Below are 21,224 nucleotides of genomic sequence, written 5' to 3' on the forward strand. Positions count from 1 at the left end.
TGGACCATCCCAGCATTGTTTCAAATTCTTTACTGAAACCACAGGAACATAAACCTGGATGGTCAGATGGCAACCAGTGGTCTGAAACTGTCCCGAATGCAAGTGCACGGTCAGTGACCGGTCCACCGTGCTCAGTGTAAAGGCCGATGTAACTCGGAAAATGAGAAAACTCTGAGGCAGCATTGACCCTGCGACTTACCTTAGAAGACAGGTTGAAGAAAGGCAAACCTACATTTACAGCATTTGTGGATTTAAAGAAATCTTTTGACAAAGTGGACTAGAATACATTCTTCGAAACTTTGAAAGTAACAGGGATAAAATAAAGGGAGCGAGAGGTTATTTAGAACTTTTACACAAACCATATTGTCGTTAACATAGTCAAAGGACATGAAAGGGAAGCTGTAGTTGAGAAGGAAGTGAGAGAGGGCTGTAGCCTACTCCAATGTTATTTAATCTGTACACTGATCGAGCTGTGCAGGCAAGCCGAGGAGAATTTTGGAATAGAAATTAATTTTCAGAGAGAGGAAATAAAAACTTTGTCATTTTCTGACAATACTGTTATTCTGTCGGAGATGGTTAACAACTCTGAAGAGTTAGTTGAAGGGAATAGAAAGTGTCTTGCAAGAAGATAATAAAGTGCACATCAATAAAAGTAATAAAAGGTTAATGGATTGCATAAGGTGCAATCAAAAGGAAATGTGGCTGAAAGTGGTAAAATGAAAGCTGCTGAAAGGCTTGCCATTCCATTGCCGGCTGAAGAAGGTGCGGTCCATGTTAGTGCATTGAGGTCCCAAAGTCACTGCTAGAGGAACACAGGCACACGCCCACATGACAACACAGCAAGCGTGCTGGGGCTGTCCACTGCACTATGTTGTGTTGAAAATGGTGAAATGGAGCCCTTGAGAGAAGAGAAAATGGCTGTAATGTGTTTCCTGACAGTGGAAGGAAAGCTGAGAATGGAAATTCAGTGAATAATGGCGTAAGTATACACTGGATGTCCACTGCAAGGGTCAAGGTGTGGCACAAGGGATTCCAGGAAGGACTGAGGGGCAGCAAAAACTGTCTGTATGTCTACAGCAGCGAGTGATGGAAAGGTTTTCCTCATCACCTTGCCACATTCATGGCATCACAGCTTAACGCATACCTGTGCAGAGCAGACAGAGTCACACAACAACCTAAAGTGAAATTAACCCTTAACTACTATGGTCATTCACAGGAACGCAATTACTATGGAGGGGTCTCACAGACCGCATTTTTCTATTTTATATATCAAACCAGAAATTTGCTGAATATATATATAGTTTCTTGACTTCCAGTCATTCATTACACTTCTTAGAGGTGGCTTTTGTAGAAATTTGAGTTTTTTTAAACACTGCGGTATTTTAAACACTTCGACAATTAAAACAAAGCGAAATCTGGAGTATATTTTTATTTTATGAGTTACGAAAATAACAGCAAATAGTTAGCTCTCTACTCACACATAGATTTTCATCAGAGGCATTATATTACAAATTGGCAATATAACTAGGTGGAAAAATCTGACATGACTTACGATAAATTGTGTGCGAAGTCAGCTTCCAGTTTACAACTCACTTTGCAATGTAGAGCGAATATTTCAGTCCATAAGTCTATAAATGGAGAAACTATGCCACCATTTTACTTCTAAAATTACAAGCAAAAACTAAATACTTGCTCTCATGTGCCACTGAATCACACTTTAGTCAATTTCCACCTGCAAACACTTCACAAAGACCTTCCTCGAACACTCCAAACAAATTGGAACACCACGCTGTTGACATGGATACCTAGTGCACGTTTTTCGATTTTCGAATTCTTCTTTCGGTGTCTGAGGCTCATCTTGCAAGTGAAGACATCTGTCTCACATAACACACGTTGCACAGAAGGCCCAGCTTTCCCCGCCATGGAGAAAGAGTAGCATGCAATAAAAACGCGGCACGCAAACACCATGGTATGTCTGTGAGGCCTCTCAAGGCTAATAATTACGAAACAAAGAGCAGCAACAATGCAAGAATGCTGGCACGCGTAGCTTGACAGCCAATAGGAAGGTACATGGAAGAGTCCATTTGGCTTTGCAGGGGTGTGAGAAATATCTCGACACATAAATTAGTAGCGGTCTGAGAGACGGTCGACAGTAGTTAAGGGTTAACAATATTATGAAAAGGAAATTTGCTTCTCATCACGTAGTGGAGATGCTGAGTAACAGATAGGCACAGAGGCCAAGGCCACAGCTTCCAGAGGCTGCAGTCGTGCATGCGTGCGTGTGTGTGTGTGTGTGTGTGTGTGTGTGTGTGAGAGAGAGAGAGAGAGAGAGAGAGAGAGAGAGAAATATCTGTTTTCGACAAAGGCCTTGTTGGCTGAAAGCTTATATTGTAAGTCTTTTTGTTCTGCCTATCTGTGCCTCAGCATCTCCCTATATGATGAGGCAACTTTCCTTTTCATAATATTGTTAAATTCCACTGTTTAAAGTCAAATTAAATGTTTAAATAATGATACAGGACTTTGCCAGATCATGTAAATACATTTTGCTGTACCCTGTATCGAATCTCAACACGATCTGCTACTTACTTTCCTCAAAAATCCACTTTTTACAAAATTACAAAAGTGAATAATATTAATTACAAAAAGTTATACTTCTGGCTTTATGGTCAGTTTATAATAAAAACATTCTGTAGAGGTTCTCGTAGAGTTGCCTCTTACTTTTTTTTTAGTTATTAAGTAAAAACTGATTTTTGGACCAAAAAGTTTAAAAACATGTTACACATTAATGAATCTTTATAATTAAGATACAATGTTAGAAAGACAGCACTATATTTAATACATGTAATAATGGAGTTTTACCCATTTTTAAGAGGTAAATTGATCGAGGTACAGGAGTTAGAAAATAGGCAGTTTGATGGTGACGGTCTACCCTCAGTTCCATCTGAAGAATTCTGAAAGGAGTTTATGAGTTATAGAACTGAGACTTTTATATAACATATAGACAGAGGTGTGTGTGTTTGAGGTTTACGGGCGCTAAACAGCGGGGTCATCAGCGCCCAAACGCATAAAAACAGGAACACATGCAGTGAAGGGACTAAGACGGACAGCGAACAAGGAGTACGGCTAAAAGAGACAGACCTGACGCAGGTTTACATCCTCACATACAGAGGCAAAACAAGAGGAGAAGGAACACACGAAAAAGGAAGGGAAACAAGGAAAAGAGAACAGAAACCGAAGGGAAAGAAGGAGGTGATCGTGACTGGCTGACCTCTGACCTAAAACCTGGGTGAGCCAGTCACCCAGTAGTACATTAAAACCCTCTCCCTAAAATCCGAGGCAACAAATTGGACAGGACACAAAACCGTAAGACCTTAAATACAGTAGTCGCGTCATCTTGTAAAATAGAGGGCAAATCCGGTGGCAAAGAAACCACCGCCCTCTGGTCAGAGAATAAAAGACAGTCAAGTAAAATGTGGCGGACAGTAATCTGGACGCCACAAGCACTGCAGATTGGGGGGTCCTCCCGCCGGAGTAAAAAATCATGCGTGAAGGGACTGTGCCCGACGCGGAGGCGAGTGAGGAGAACCTCATCCCACCTGCATGACTGGTAGGACGTACGCCAGGGCCGCGTGGTGGCCTTGATCAGACGCAGCTTATTTTCACCGACTGCCAGCCACTCCTCTTCCCACTGACGCAGAACGCGAAAACGCAGGAGGGAGGTAACAGCATGGAGGGGGACGGCACATGCAACAACGTGAGGGAGGGAACACGCATCTTTGGCAGCCACATCCGCCAGTTCGTTGCCCCTAATACCCACGTGCCCCGGCACCCAGCAGAAGGAAACCTCCTTCCCCTGCCGTTGCAGGTGGAGTAGGGCATCATGGATGTTCTGGACGACCGTATCCGCTGGGTACAAGTGTTGCATGGTCTGAAGGGCACTCAGGGAGTCAGAACAGATGAGGAACTTACGACTGGGAACACATCTCATCTGCTCCAATGCCCGCAAGATCGCAAACAATTCGGCATCAAAAATGGTAAACGCCGCAGGAAGCCGTAACTTGACGACTCGATCAGGGAAAACAACAGCACAACCAACAGAGTCCCCCTGTTTAGAGCCATCCGTAAATACTGGTACATGGTCGGGATGCTGGTTTAAAATATCATAAAATAAGGAGGTAAAAACAAACGCAGGAGTGCAGCTCCTCCGGTAGTCCGACAAGTCTAAAAGGACGCTGGGCCTCTGGAGCAACCAGGGAGGCAGGCGAGTAAAACCTTGTCGTTGGGGGGCCACACGCTCCACACCAAGGGACTCAAGCAAAAGCTTGGCACGAATCCCAAATGGTCTCGTTGCCCTGGGACGACAGGAAAAGAGACGTTCCATAGGCGGGCGGGCAACGGTAGGGTACGCAGGGGAGTTAGGACAGGCAAGGAATTGACACACCCGTCGCACCATGAGGAGTTTCCTACGGATGGCGAGCGGCGGTTGCCCTGCCTCAGCACACAGGCTGGGGATGGGACTAGTACGGAAGGCACCAGTGGCCAGCCTGATACCCTCATGGTGTACTGCGTCAAGGATCTTCAGATACGAAAGCCTTGCGGACCCATACACGGTGCAACCATAGTCAAGACGCGATCGGACGAAAGCCCTATAAAACTGCAGCAGAAGCGCCCGATCTGCTCCCCAGGACCGATGGCTCAGGCACTTCAAAATATTCAGTGCCTTCAGGGCCCGCACCTTGAGGTCTTTAAGGTGAGGCAACCACGACAACTTGGAATCAAAAGTGAGGCCCAGGAACCGCACAGTGTCGTTAAAAGGAAGAATGGTGTCCCTAAGACGCAATTCAGGGGAGGTAAAAAGACGTCGAGAATGATTAAAATGAACACACACACACATTTGTCTGCAGAAAAGGTAAAACCCGTCTTCGCAGTCCATGCCTCTAATCGCTGTATCGTAAGCTGCAACTGTCGACTAGCAGTGACAAGACTGGAGGAAGAACAGAAAACAGCAAAATCGTCCACAAACAAGGAGCATTGGGCAGGACTCCGGATAGTGGACGTGATACTGTTAATGGCGACGGCAAAGAGGGTGACACTTAAAACGCTTCCCTGAGGAACACCATTCTCCTGCACATACAAATCAGAGAGCACATTACCAACCTTATATCGAAAGAGGCGGTGGGAAAGAAAGGACCGAATGAAGATCGGGAGACGGCCACGAAAACCCCACTCATGGAGTTGATTGAGGATATGGCGGCGCCAAGTAGTGTCATACGCCTTGTGAATGTCAAAGAAGACACCGAGACAATGCTGGTTACGTAGGAAGGCCTGCTGGATGGCCGCCTCAAGCAGGGTCAAGTTGTCGATAGTTGAACGACATCTCCGAAAGCCACACTGCGAGGGGCTAAGGAGCTGCCTGGTCTCAAGCAGCCAAACCAGGCGACGGTTGACCATGCGTTCTAACGTCTTCCCGACACAGCTCGTCAAAGCAATACTCCGATAACTACTGGGATGCGTTCGGTCCTTCCCCGGTTTGAGGAGGGGAATCAAAATCGCCTCCCGCCACGAGTCAGGGTACGTGCCGGATAACCATATCATATTAAAACAATTCAGGAGAACTTCCTTGGCAGGCAGTAACAAGTGCTGCAGCATGCTGTACCGGATTTGATCATGACCAGGCGCAGTATCATGAGCCACAGACAGCACCGAATCCAGTTCCCACATTGTGAAGCGGCAGTTGTAGGGCTCAGAATTTGGAGACCGGAAGTCCAAGTGAGCCCTCTCGATGGCAGTGCGGTAGCGGCAGAAATCTGGATCACAGTTAATAGTGGCGGTAGATGCCGCAAAATGCATGGCCAGTGTCTGGGCAATGTCTCTCGGCGCCGTGAGAAGACTTCCCTGATGCAGCAATGCCGTGACAGGTAGTTGGCTGCGTTTCCCGGAAATCCTCCTGATGGCTTCCCATACTTTTGTAGAACTAGTGGAGCGGGAGATGGAGTTCAGGAACGATTGCCATGACCGTCGTTTGCTCTCTTTAATCACTCGCCGCGCCTTGGCCCTTGCCACCCGAAAGGCCGCAAGATTGTCAGCGGAGGGACGGCACTTGAAGCGGCGCAGAGCTGCACGGCGGGCTCAGATGGCTGAGCGGCACTCAGTGGTCCACCAAGGGACAGGACGCCTCTGGGGATGACCGGATGACCGTGGGATTGACAATTCAGCAGCATGGGAGATCACGGCTGTAACATGGTCTACCCATTCGTGGACGCTGGCACGGTGTTCCAAAACAGCCAGTTGGCTGAAAAGTGTCCAGTCAGCTCTGCAGAGGTGCCACCTGGGCGGCACTGGTAATACCACAGCCTCATCCAGGAGGCGAATCCAAAGGGGGAAGTGGTCACTAGAATGGAGGTCTGCAGCAACCTCCCACAGAGCAGAATCGGCGAGTGCTGGAGAGCAAAAGGAAAGGTCAATAGCTGATGACGACCCAGAAGCAGTACAGAAATGAGTGGGAGCACCAGAGTTCAGGATGCACAGTCCTTCAGACATCATGAGGTTTTCCAGAAGGCGACCCCTGGGGCAAGTAGTCGAAGAGCCCCATAAGACATTATGAGCATTGAAGTCCCCCAGAAGAAGAAATGGGCGGGGGAGTTGGCTAATAAGGTCTGTGAGAGCCTCAGAGTCTATCGCAACCTGAGGTGGTAAATAAAGGGAACAGACTGTGAGCCTCCGACCCACAAGAAGGTCAACTGCAACTGCTTGCAAGTCTGTAACGAGAGGGAGCTCAGATGAGGGGTGCATGTCACGGACAAAAACCGCAACACCACCTTTCGCCCTTTGCCCCGTCAGATCATCTTTCCGATATACGGTATAGCCCCGTAAAGAAGGAGCATCAGTGGCCCGAAAATGTGTCTCTTGGAGACATAAGCACAAAGGGCACTCTCGTACAAGGAGTTGTAATTCGGCCACATGCGTGCTGAACCCATTCAGGTTCCACTGTAATATGGGAGCCAGTGATCAGGGTGGCTGAACTTTCACCCTGCCTCTGTGTTTTGGAGGAGAGCCCGTACTGGCCAGAGATTTATTCCTGGGGCGAGAAGATCGCCCCCGGTCGACATCAATGTCCATCAGCTCCGATGACGACCCACGGGAGATGTCAGACAGTACGATGGCCTTGTCATCGGACCGACCCTGACCGGTCTCCTCAGGTGGCAAAACCTTCACCTTCGGCGTCTTTGTCTTGGGGGGCTTAGAATGCAGAGCCTTGTCAGTAGGTGGAGCTGTACTCGCCTGGGCAGAAGGCGCCATATGGGAAGAGGCAGGAAGTACCCCAATGTCAGCAACCACGGCCTTGTCCGACGTTGCGGGGAGAGCCGCAGGTTGCAAAACAACCGCAGCAGCACAAGTGCACTGGCAAACGCAGGTATTAGTGCTAACACTAGCAACCTCCGTTTGCGTAGCAACAGTGGCCATTTGTACCGGTTTTTTCAGAGCGGAAGCGAAAGATGTCGTAAACACAGGAGGGTGCATGGCCTTAAAGAGCTTCTTGGCCTCCCCATAGGGGATGCGCTTAGATGTTTTGATCTCCTGGATCTTACGTTCGTCGAGGTAGATGGGGCAGACCCGGCTCCAGACAGGGTGACCCCCAGAGCAATTCACGCACTTCACAGGCGATGAACAATCGGCTCCTTCATGGGCAGGCTGACCACATTTACCACAAGTGGCTATCCCATTGCACCCCAACGTAGTATGCCCAAAGCGCTGACATTTAAAACAGCGCATTGGGTTGGGGAAATATGGCCGTACTGGCAAACGTAAGAAACCCGCTTTAACATGCTCCGGGAGTCTCGGGCAATTGAATGTGAGAATAAACGAGTCGGATTGGACTAGGTCACCATCGACTCGTTTCATAATATGCTGCACATCGACAATACCTTCTTCAGCCCACTCAGATTTCAACTCGTCCTTGGGGACATCCACCAGGTCCCTACATGTCACAACACCCTTACTATAGTTCAAAGTGGAGTGGAGCTCAGTCTCGATAGCGTACTCTCCGAGACAGGTTGCTTTCCTAAGAGAAGTGACTGGACGGGAACTAGAAGTTTCAACTAACAAAGTCCCATTGCGCAGACGCTTCACAGATTTCAGTGTTCCTGCAATTCCCTCAAGACCCTTGTGGATGTAAAAGGGTGAAACTCTCTCAAAGCTACCTTCCTTCCGTTTGACAATCAAAAACACATTCTGGATATCAGCATGTGCTCTGTTACGACAGTCTGATAAATCTCTAGTAACACCAGGCGCTGGAGGACTCGCAGCACGAAGTCGCTTTTTCGATTGGGTGTGTTTTCCTACCAGTGGCCCACCCAAGCCACTGGTAGGGGGAAATGTAGAGGTCGAAGGGTCCATTGCGGTCCCACGAGCAGCTAGGGAACTAAAGGTCCGCTCAGACAGAGCCCCGCGTGCCTGAGTAAGCCGTATACAACTGGGGTGTGGCAGGTGCCCCAGAGGTTGCCCACTTGCGACTGTTCCACCTCAACAGCCATGCATCTCATAGGCGCGGAGCACACTGGAAGATTGAGGGGTTTTTATAGAGGTTGGCCGTCCTCGCAATCCAGGCGGTCAAGCCAAGATTACCATTCCCCGCAGCACACAACATTCCACCGCCGCGCCATACGGTGGTCGCTGAAGCATGTCCGGGGGTACGGTGACAGGAGACTGGCGGCGCTGACCAGTCCCCAGCTCAGGACCCCGGGGTCGCCAAGCCCGTACCCAGCAAATGAATGCTGAGCCCCTGGGGGCATATAGACAGAATAGAACAATTTTACTCAGAGAAAAAGTAGGAGTGTTCTGTCTTCAACTATCAACGATATAAATAATTTTGTAGTAAAAGTGGGTGCTATTGAGCAATGTTGCTGATGCTAAAAGTGTTTTGCCCCAGTTGTTCCTTTTCTTCTGCACCAAGAGCATTTTGGGGGTAACATGTCATCAGCCGCACATAGAGCGTTTTGCTACTCTTCGGAACGTGCCAGAATTCTAACGGCATCTGTCTGCACCGAGCCTTAGATGGCATTAAAGAGAATGACTGACTTTGGTGCTTTTCGATCGATTTAATTATCGTGCAATTAATGTGCAACTGTAAAAAACTGAAATCGTAGGGATAATTTACTAGAAAGCTCATGTTTCGTTTTTGATGTTTTGTGTGCTGCCCACAGTATTATAGAAAACCGTGTGGCAAGTCACATAGATCATTCTCCACATTTAATATCAGCAACTAACTGTATTCGGTTAGCAGACAGAGCAATAGTTAGTCATACTTTGAACGTTGACTAGAATTGGTCTCCAAACTGTACTGTGTGCTGAATACGACAGGAAAATTTTAACGAACGGCAATAATTATTTCTTATGTGTAGGAACTATTACCAGGATATACCAATTTGTTAAATGACAGTAGACTTATTTATCATCACAGTACCCGACTCCCCTGATTCACACATAAAGTGTCATAAAATTTTCTTTCAGTTTCGGTGAGCTAAGTTGTGGACTTGTCGAGTAAAGACTACAGACAGCATGCTCTTCATCGCTTTCTGGATCTCCATATAAACAATTTTTAGGTTTTGTAAAAGGCAGTAGTACTTCAACCCCATATATCTTCTAACTTTCACTCAAAATAACTAAAAAGCAAACAGTCTTTTTTTATCCATCGCCCCAGAGCAGGGATGTTGTTGGCCAACGATGCACAAACTCGACACTGCACTTCCAGTGCTATTGTCCAGTACGTGGATGCTAACATTCTGTACTTCCGCCTCGACTGACATCTCTGCCCAAACTCTTTGCCTTTACAAATGTCTGCTTGTGTCTGTGTATGTGCGGATGGATATGTGTGTGTGTGCGCGAGTGTATAATACCTGTCCTTTTTTCCCCCTAAGGTAAGTCTTTCCGCTCCCGGGATTGGAATGACTCCTTAAAACCCACATCCTTTCGTCTTTCCCTCTCCTTCCCTCTTTCCAGATGAAGAAACCATTGGTTGTGAAAGCTGGAATTTTGTGTGTATGTTTGTGCATCTATCAACATGCCAGCACTTTTGTTTGGTAAGTCACATCATCTTTGTTTTTAGATATATTTTTCCCACATGGAATGAATATATATACCGGTCCCAGTCTATTTAATGCTCATTGACGTAAGTTCGGACTCAGTTCTCTACGTGTATTGCTACAGCTCTGTGCATACGTAGTTGGTTCCTGCTGAATGTTACTTGAATACCGTGTTCAAGTTGTTAATGCTTCTGTGGAATAAAGTTGTTTTCAGTCTACTGCTCATTTTGTACTTATACCTCGCTACAATATGAGTGGTGACAAGTGTGGTTCTCCGTGCAAATTTCTATTCTGGTTGGTCCTCTGTTCTCGTCAGTTGGTTGACAAACTCACATGCTTCGATCACTGACTTCTGTTTTGTCTAGTCGGCTTGCTCCTCAGTCTGTCGCCTGCTGTTCCACCCTCCGTGGCCCCTGTGGTTTATCTGCCTCCAATTTCTACATACAATGAGTCTATTCAGGAATGGGTAACACACCAGAAACATTTGGGACATTCGCCAAGAATGTATCGAGTCCTAAGTCAACTCTGCCATTTGCATGATCCGTCTCCTTTAATATTTAACCAAATCTATGAACGTCTTTCAAAATACTACTGTAAGCACACTCATGTCACTGCATCCCAGGTTGAGTTTTACCACTGTAGGAAGCAACCACATCAATCCTATTGAGCACGGGGCAGCTGGACTCCAGGGGTTAAGTCGCTGTCATCATTTTGTGTCGATGTTCATAAAGAGCCGTATGCTGATCAGATGGTGAGAGATGCTACCATTTGATCATTTTTTTCAGCTCCGGGTTGTGAGGTGCACGAGTGTGCCCTCCAGCGTGAAAATCCATCCCTCTGAGGTTTTATCCATTGCACAGCCATTCCAGGTGTCGCGAGCTGCGGGTAACCAAATTGGGTCATGGTGTGAGGTATCGGCAATCCAAACCTCTCCCCTGCACCGAGCTTCAGATAGTTCACAAGGGGAAATCATGGTCGCAATAGTTCACAAACGATTGCAGTGTCAAGGCGGCCAGCTTTGGTCCCACTAGCAGCTGCTCCAACAAAGTAAACAGGCCAGTAAACGGCAACGTACGTGCTCCACGCTCCCTTCCTATCCTTGTTGTTGTGGTCTTCAGTCCTGAGACTCGTTTGATGCAGCTCTCCATGCTACTCTATCCTGTGCAAGCATCTTCATCTCCCAGTACCTACTGCAACCTACATCCTTCTGAATCTGCTTAGTGGATTCATCTCTTGGTCTCCCTCTACGATTTTTACCCTCCACGCTGCCCTCCAATACTAAATTGGTGATCCCTTGATGCCTCAGAACATGTCCTACCAACCGATCCCTTCTTCTTGTCAAGTTGTGCCACAAACTTCTCTCCAATTCTATTCAATACCTCCTCATTAGTTATGTGATCTACCCACCTTATCTTCAGCATTCTTCTGTAGCACCCCATTTCGAAAGCTTCTATTCTCTTCTTGTCTAAACTATTAATCGTCCACGTTTCACTCCCATAAATGACTACACTCCATACAAATACTTTCAGAAACGACTTCCTGACACTTAAATCTATACTCGATGTTAACAAATTTCTCTTCTTCAGAAACGCTTTCCTTGCCATTGCCAGTCTACATTTTATATCCTCTCTACTTCGACCATCATCAGTTATTTTGCTCCCCAAATAGCAAAACTCCTTTACTACTTTAAGTGTCTCATTTCCTAATCTAATGCCCTCAACATCACCCAACTTAATTTGACTGCATTCCATTATCCTTGTTTTGCTTTTGTTGATGTTCATCTTATATCCTCCTTTCAAGACACTATCCATTCCGTTCAACTGCTCTTCCAAGTCCTTTGCTGTCTCTGACACAATTACAATGTCATCGGCGAACCTCAAACTTTTTATTTCTTCTCCATGGACTTTAATACCTACTCCGAATTTTTCTTTTGTTTCCTTCACTGCTTGCTCAATATACAGATTGAATAACATCGGGGACAGGCTACAACCCTGTCTTACTCCCTTCCCAACCACTGCTTCCCTTTCATGCCCCTCGACTCTTGTAACTGCCATCTGGTTTCTGTACAAATTGTAAATAGCCTTTCGCTCCCTGTATTTTACCCCTGCCACCTTCAGAATTTGAAAGAGAGTATTCCAGTCAACATTGTCAAAAGCTTTCTCTAAGTCTACAAATGCTAGAAACGTAGGTTTGCCTTTCCTTAATCTAGCTTCTAAGATAAGTCGTAGGGTCAGTACTGCCTCACGTGTTCCAATATTTCTACGGAATCCAAACTGATCCTCCCCGAGGTCGGCTTCTACTAGTTTTTCCATTCGTCTGTAAAGAATTCACGTTAGTATTTTGCAGCCGTGACTTATTAGACTGATAAGTTCACATCTGCCAACACCTGCTTTCTTTGGGATTGGAATTATTATATTCTTCCTGAAGTCTGAGGGTATTTCGCCTGTCTCATACATCTTGCTCACCATATGGTAGAGTTTTGTCATGGCTGGCTCTCCCAAGGCTGTCAGTAGTTCTAATGGAATGTTGTCTACTCCCGGGTCCTTGTTTCGACTCAGGTCTTTCAGTGCTCTGTCAAACTCTTCACGCAGTATCATATGTCCCATTTCATCTTCATCTACATCCTCTTTGATTTCCATAATGTTGTCCTCAAGTACATCGCCCTTGTACAGACCCTCTATATACTCCTTCCATCTTTCTGCTTTCCCTTCTTTGCTTAGAATTGTGTTTCCATCTGAGCTCTTGATATCCATACAAGTGGTTCTCTGTTCTCCAAAGGTCTCTTTAATTTTCCTGTAGGCAGTATCTATCTTACCCCTAGTGAGATAAGCCTCTACATCCTTACATTTGTCCTCTATCCATCCCTGATTAGCCATTTTGCACTTCCTGTCGATCTCATTTTTGAGACGTTGGTATTCCTTTTTGCCTGCTTCATTTACTGCATTTATACATTTTCTCCTTTCATCAATTAAATTCAATATTTCTTCTGTTATCCAAGGATTTCTATTAGCCCTTGTCTTTTTACTGACTTGATCCTCTGCTGCCTTCACTATTTCATTCCTCAAAGCTACCCATTCTTCTTCTACTGTATTTCTTTCCCCCATTCCTGCCATTTGTTCCCTTACACTCACCCTGAAACTCTGTACAACCTCTGGTTTAGTCAGTTTATCCAGGTCCCATCTCCTTTAATTCCCACCTTTTTGCAGTTTCTTCAGTTTTAATCTACAGTTCATAACCAACAGATTGTGGTCAGAGTCCACATCTGCCCCTGGAAATGTCTTACAATTGAAAACCTGGTTCCTAAATTTCTGTCTTACCATTATATAATCTATCTGAAATCTGTGAGTATCTCCAGGCTTCTTCCATGTATACAACCTTCTCCTGTCCTTATGTTTCATTAATCGAGAGCACCCAGACTGCCCAAAATGCTGGACTACCAGTCATAATTTCAACCAAAAAGGTCACACTGCTTCTGTTTGTAATGCAAAAATTCAGCACAACAATCCTGATGCAGATATGAATGTAAACATTCTATCCCGTATTTCTGTTATACCAAACGCTTTTCACTCATGTTACGCTTTTTCATCAAGTTGTACACATGAAAGTGGATGCGGTAGCTGTGGTAACTTCGTTAAACTTAGAAACTTATACAGACTTGGGCTCTCCTCTGTTTCTGCCTGTGTCACGAAAATTAGTAAATTACAACAAACAGAGTATTCCTATTATCAGCCAATTCTCTGCCCCAGGGACCCGTAAGTCAGTGCTCTGGTCTTTTACATTTCTTGTTGTGGATAACGCACATACGGAGAATCTTTTTGGATTAGATGTTTTCAAGTTGTCTGGTTTTACCATTTCTGGCGAAGTGAATTTAGTGTCTCAACAAGTGCCATATACACAGTTATATGCATTATGTTCCGAGTTTTCCTCTCTGTTCTGTCCCGGATTGGAGTGTGCCAATAACTTTAAAGCGCACATTACCATTAAACCTGCTGCTTGGCCTCATTATTATTATTATTATTATTATTATTATTATTATTATTATTATTATTTCTTTTTTTTGGGAGGGGGGGGGGGCGGAGGCGGCCCAAGACAGATCCTGTGGCTCTCAGGGAGCAAGTCAAATATGAATTCGACTGCCTCACATAATCTGACATTGTTCGGCTTATTACATCAAGTGAATGGTCTAACCTCTTAGTTACTCTTTTTTTCTGTCCTCCAAGTGGCCAAGTTGAAATATAATTTAGAGAAATGGCCCGGCTCAGACAATGATGTTATATGCCCGGTTGTCTCCTGTTCACAATACACAACGCACCGAGCAGCTTCCCAGCCGTCCTCGTCTCCTCGACAGATGCCTTCGTACGCGCGAGACTGTATACACGTGGATTTCGCTGGCTCCTTTCTTGATGTTTATTGGCTGCCAGTTGTCAATGCATATTCTCATTTTCCACGTGTTGTTTGTTGTCTTTCCACATCCGCAATTGCCACCATTGCAGCCTTGTCCAAAATATTTTCATTCAAAGGCCTGCCCACGACGTTAGTGTCTGACAATGGTGCACAATTTTCAATTGTACTGGTAGGTACGACAGCTTGGCTGTGGAAGTGGAAGGGTAGCCCACAACAGACAGACAACAGTATTCACAATTACAAGCACGCAAGCTTTAACGATCTTCCAGCAATAAAGGCTCTTAACAAATCTCAATTAAGTAAGGCCATAAACTTGGTTACAAACATATGTTAACCTTCAACCAGTGAATAACCCCAATAAAGAATTACCAATCAATAAAACATAGATAAAGGACTGCTTTACAAGAATGCTTGAATTAAGTAAAATTATGCAAGCTAAGTTGCGAATTTTATGTTAAGCTTCAACAGGTGAATAACCCCAATAAAGAATTCTCATTTAAATAGAACATAGATTGGAAAATCTCTTACCAAAATGCTTGAATTGTGTAAAAATCATTAACAGCTGAGTTACAACTTTTCTCACAAACTACTTAGGAATTTACAGTAAAGAAACAAGTTTGATCTGTTGAATCAGAAGGTAACTGCCAAGTCCAAGCGACCGAAGCCACTCAGAGCGGACGACCGCCCCAACGCTGGTCATCAGCCGCCATCGTCACGGCCCAGTGGCCACCGTGCCAAAACAGACTAACGTTTCGGTAAGCGACCGACAGCAACACAGGAGTAACAGTGACAAAGTCTGCATACGCCTTACGAAACACGGCACACCCTGAAGCGGGAGCAGGCACAGCTGACTAGCGGCCGTACAACCGCGAGCAAACACATCTCACGCCGCCCGTACTAACGCGGGAAATGATAGCGAGCGACAAGACGCCACGCGGAAAGCAGCAACTGTGCCTACCCCTCGACCACAGAATGTGTCCTGTCTCCTTGTCCATGGTAATACAATTTATAGCACACAAGAAACGATTTAATAATGGCATTAGTTCAACGCAAGATCAGTTAACAGTTAGGTCCAGTAAAGATTTACCAACGAATTTACCTTCAAACCAACTTCCAGACCACAGGCGGAAATTAGTAAACTTGGCATAAGTTTTCACCAGACCGATAAACAAGAAATCAAATTAAACAGTTGCCAAAAATACAGTCACGATACGCAAGCCCTTCAACACCTTGCTATCTTACTCACAGTTATCATTAACGGCGAAACATACACAAATGAATGACAAGAACTTCACCATTGAAAGCAAAAAACAACACACCACAAAGGTTAAATTAATTAATTTGCAGACGAGCCAGTCACTGAAAGCTCAGTGTCACAAGATTAGGACTAACCTCACTCGGCAGCAATACATTTGTGTGCGTGATAACTAGGTTGCCCAAACAGGACTCCAAAACCCAAAACAGCAGGTCACACGTTAGCTGTCTTGTTCTCAGATACAAGGCACCACCAGGCTAAGACAATTGCGATGAAAACAAAAAACTCTGAAATTACAGCTGCCTGCAGCAAAACAAATGAGTCAGGGAGCACGAACGTAAAGCACAAGCCACTGTTCCAGCCGGAGCGTAACCTTTTCAATGCACATACGGACAGAACAACACACGTGGGCATAAAGGGAGCAGCAGATGCGTACCAAGCAAACTATACGACCCACGCCACGTCCACAAACCGGAGCACTGCTCCCGGAGCTGGTGTCTGCTCACTGGACTGCCGCAACTCTCTGTCCCCCGGAAAGCGATGCTGACTGCCGCCTCGCTCAACGCTCCCTTCTCGGCCGTGCACAACAACTCAATGCCGCAATGTCCGTTCTCCCCTGCTGTCCGCCCCAGACTCCCGTACTCGCACTCACTCCCTCGTTAGGACCCGCTCCAACTGGAGGCGCTCGCGATCGCACATAGTGCCAACCTCAACCAGAGGAGTAATCAATAGCGTCTTGCGCCCGAGAGCCATGCCACGGCTCATCAATATCCGTCACATCCTTGCCCCAACATTTCATCCACAATCTACTGGTGGAGCAGAATGCAACTCTTTGTCCAATGTTGCCTTAGGTCTGTTTCTCTCCTTGTACCATTTCATGTCATTCAGCAAGAAGAGTAGTGGAGCTACTCCAGGGGCGCCAGCCGAGGACACTGATACACCTCCTGTGTCCCCCACCTGGATATCAACCCGTGCAGCAACTGCCCCTCTTCCGGCTAGGTGTGGCTGTCGGACATGCGGTTTTGGACATCGCCCTAAATGGAGTCCAGCTGCCAATGCCAGAGGGCAGAAGTGGCATACCTGCAACATCCACACAGGGGATTCCGTTATCAGCGATTCTGTCACCTGTTGCCGAGCAACCACTGATAACAGTATCATCAGCATCACAAGCCCTGTCACTAGAGCCAATGCCTGAGGTCGATACGGAAACAGCCACTGTATGGTTTGACATGGAAAGGTGGGTGCAGAAGGTGTCCACATTCGAAGCACTTCAGACCGTACACTCCTGTTGCAGCAAACCACTTTAGCTGGGGCTCAGTGGGCAAGGAGGACAGCATGGATGTCTCAAGAATCCCTGGTCTCCCTAAGAGAGGAGGAATAAAGTTAGGCATGCACACTTCCAAAAGGCCATGCATGTGGCAGTGTTATGCCATCCACAGAGAGTGGGGGGGGGGCGCACGTTTGTACGTGAGAGAGAGAGAGAGAGAGAGAGAGAGAGAGAGAGAGATCACACTCGGAGCAAGCCACGGGGGACCAGTCTATTTAAGGCTAACCAATTTACACTCAGCCTCAGTTCTCAATACGTATCACTACAGCTCCTTGTGTATGTAATTGGTTCCCTCTGGATGTTACTTAAATACTGTATCTAATTGTTAATGCTCCCGTGAAATAAAGTTGTGTTCAGTCTACTAGTCATTTTGTACTTATACCTGATTACAGCAGAGACATTAAAGTAGCAGATGCGTTTTGCTATTTGGGCTGCAAAGTAACTGACGAATACCGAAGAGGAGAGTATACAAAATACATACTGGTAATTGCAAGGAAAGTATTTTTGAAAAAGAGGAATTTGTTAACGTTTAATACAAATTCGGGTGTTAAGAAGTATTTTCTGATGGTATTTGTCTGGAATGTACCATCGTACTGCAGTTAAATGTGAACAATAAGGAATTAAAACAAGAAGAGAACAAAAGCTTTTGAAATGTGGTGCTATAGAAGAATGCTCGAGATTCTGTGGGAATACTGAACAACAAATTACGAGACACTGAATCAAATTGGAGAAAAAAATTTATGGAGCATCCTGACCTAAAGAAGCGATGGCTTGATAGGATACATTCTGAGACACCAAGGAACTGTAAATTTAGTACTGGAGGGAAGAGTGTGTGGCAAAAATTGCAGACAGCAACCAAGGGATGAATACAATAAGCAGGTTCACACAGATGTCGGTTGCAGTACTTATGTTAACATGCAGAGGCACCCACAGTACAGGCTAGTAAGGAGAGCTGCATCAAATTGACCTTTGGACTGGAAAAGGCAACAACAACAAAAACATAGGGGTAACCATAGGCAGACAACATTAAATTAATGTTCATGGACAACTGCTGCCCCTCACCAATAATTTAACAGTCTGTAAGCAAAGCTTTGCCAGCACCCCATGCTGTTGTAAAACTCAAACTGCTGCCACAAATGAACATAAAATGTATATAGAAATGGAACCTTTTGGAAATATGATATAGAACAATACCATAATATCAACTTCCGAAACCTGTATTCAGAAGATACACCAATAGATGACGATGATGGCTAACACAATGGTGACTATGACGATAATATAATTTGTTAGGCCCTATATATATTTTCCAAGATCCATAGTGTCAAGAGTATGCAGAAAATACCAAATTTCAGGTATTGCCTCTCCCACAGGCAACACAGTTGCCAACGGGCCTCACTAAAAGACCGAGAGCAGCAGCGTTTGTCGTGAGTTGTTACTGCTAACAAGACAAGTAGCAATGTGTGAAACAACTGCAGAAATCACTGTGGGATGTACTACGAACGTATCCGTTAATGGGTTGTGGCAGCAGACAATGGACACGAGTACCTCTGCGAACAGTACATCGCCTGCAGTGCCTCTCCTGGGCTCGTCACCATATCAGTTGGACCCTACATCAATAGAAAACCACGGTCTAGTCAGACGAGTCCCAACTTCAGTTGGTAAGACCCAGCTCATCATCAAGACACTGTGCAAGCTCGTGATGGCCCCATAATGGTGTGGGATGTGTTTACATGGAATGAACTGGGTCCCCTAGTCCAACTGAACTGATTACAAAAATGGTTCAAATGGCTCTAAGGACTATGGGACAACATCTGAGGTCATCAGTCCCCTAGACTTAGAACTAATTAAACCTAACTAACGTAAGGACATCACACACATCCATGCCCGAGGCAGGATTCGACCTTGTGGCTGTGGCAGCCACATGGTTCCGGACTGAAACGCCTAGAACTGCTCGACCACAGCGGTCGGCAAAAAGAGTACACTAGTCTGCATTGTATAATATGTGATAATACTTCAACTTTTTACGCTGATTCCAAATCTGTCTTCAGTTTTTTCCTATCACGTACAGTTTCACCACAATTTGACTTCAAATACATATTACTGCGCCGGTAAATTATGCATATTCTTGGAGGGAAATTTCTCAATATGGCCCTGTATACCTTTAGGTTGGCGCACCTGTTGATACCTGTTGTTGTTGTTGTTGTTGTTGTTGTTGTTGTGTGACCCTGAAAGTGTTGCTTGTCTCACAGGCTTGGATTGCCAGTGCTATATTGTGATTATTCTGTATATTTAAGGCAGTATTAATAAAACACTTCACCTAATGTTGATAGTTACCACTATGTCAACATGCAAGTGTGTAAAGAACCTAAATAGTTTTGGTTACATTTTGGGAATTATACAGTGGCTAACCCCCATAAACCACGGACCTTGGCGTTGGTGGGAAGGCTCGTGTGCTCAGCGATACAGGTAGTCGTACTGTAGGTGCAACCAGAATGGAGGGGTATCTGTTGAGAGGCAGACAAACATGTGGTTCCTGAAGATGGGCAGTAGCCTTTTCAGCAGTTGAAGGTGCAACAGTCTGCATGATTGATTGATCTGGCCTTGTAACACTAACCAAAATGGCCTTGCTGTGCTGGTACTGCGAACGGCTGAAAGCAACGGGAAACTACAGGCATAATTTTTCCCGAGGGCATGCAGCTTTACTGTATGGTTAAATGATGGTGGCGTCCTCTTGGGTAAAGTATTCTCCCATTCGGATCTCCGGACGGGGACTACTCAGGACATTGTTATCAGGAGAAAGAAAACTGGCGTTCTATTGATCAGAGTGTGGAATGTCAGATCCCTTAATCGAACAGTTACATTAGAAAATTTAAAAAGAGAAATGGATAGGTTAAAGTTAGATATAGTGGGAATTAGTGAAGTTTGGTGGCAGGAGGAACAAGACTTCTGGTCAGGTGAATACAGTGTTATAAATACAAAATCAAATTGGGGTTTCCTAATGAATAAAAAAGTAGGAATGCACATAAAATACTACAAACAGCATAGTGAATGCATTATTGTGGCCAAAATAGATACGAAGCTCATGCTTACCACAGTAGTACAAGTTTATATGCCAACTAGCTCCGCATATGACGAAGAGATTGATGAAATGTATAATGAGATAAAAGAAATTATTCAGATAGTGAAAGGAGATGAAAATTTAATACTTTTGGGTGATTGGAATTTGATAGTAGGAAAAGGAAGAGAAGGAAACTTAGTAGGTGAATATGGAATGGGGGTAAGGAATGAAAGAGGAAGCCGCCTGGTAGAATTTTGCACAGAGCATAACTTAATCATACCATACAATTGGTTCAAGAATCATGAAAGAAGGTTGTATACATGGAAGAGGCCTGTAGGTACTGGAAGGTTTCAGATAGATTATATAATGGTAAGACAGAGATTTAGGAACCAGGTTATAAATTGTAAGACATTTCCAGGGGCAGATGTGGACTCTGACCACAATCTATTCGTTATGAACTGTAGATTAAAACTGAAGAAACTGCAAAAAGGTGGGAATTTAAGGAGATGGGACCTGGATAAACTGACTAAACCACAGGTTGTACAGAGTTTCAGGGAGAGCATAAGGGAACAATTGACAGGAATGGGGGAAAGAAATACAGTAGAAGAAGAATGGGTAGCTTTGGGAGATGAAATAGTGAAGGCAGCAGAGGATCAAGTAGGTAAAAAGATGAGGGCTAGTAGAAATACTTGGTTAACATAAGATACATTGAATTTAATTGATAAAAGGAGAAAATATAAAAACGCAGTAAATGAAACAGGCAAAAAGGAACACAAACGTCTCAAAAATGAGATCGACAAGAAGTGCAAATTGGCTAAGCAGGGATGGCTAGAGGGCAAATGTACGGATGTAGGGGCATATATCACTGGAGGTAAGATAGATATTGCCTACAGGAAAATTAAAGAGACCTTTGGAGAAAAGAGAACCACTTGTATGAATATCAAGAGCTCAGATGGAACACCAAAGGGCGATGTACTTGAGGACAATATTATGGAAATGGAAGAGGATGTAGATGAAGATGAAATGGGACATATGATACTGCGTGAAGAGTCTGACAGAGCACTGAGTCGAAACTAGGCCCCGGGAGTAGACAAC

At 45.1% G+C, this 21,224-nt stretch overlaps 1 protein-coding gene across 2 annotated transcripts in view; it reads right to left on the reverse strand.

The window, feature by feature from the left end:
- LOC126213420 (protein LZIC-like) overlaps positions 1 to 21,224 on the reverse strand; it is an 80,855-nt gene that overhangs the window by 38,132 nt on the left and 21,499 nt on the right. The gene's annotated exons all lie outside the window — the stretch shown is intronic.

This window comes from Schistocerca nitens, chromosome 11, assembly GCF_023898315.1.
Source record: "Schistocerca nitens isolate TAMUIC-IGC-003100 chromosome 11, iqSchNite1.1, whole genome shotgun sequence".
Taxonomy (NCBI): Eukaryota; Metazoa; Arthropoda; class Insecta; order Orthoptera; family Acrididae; genus Schistocerca; species Schistocerca nitens.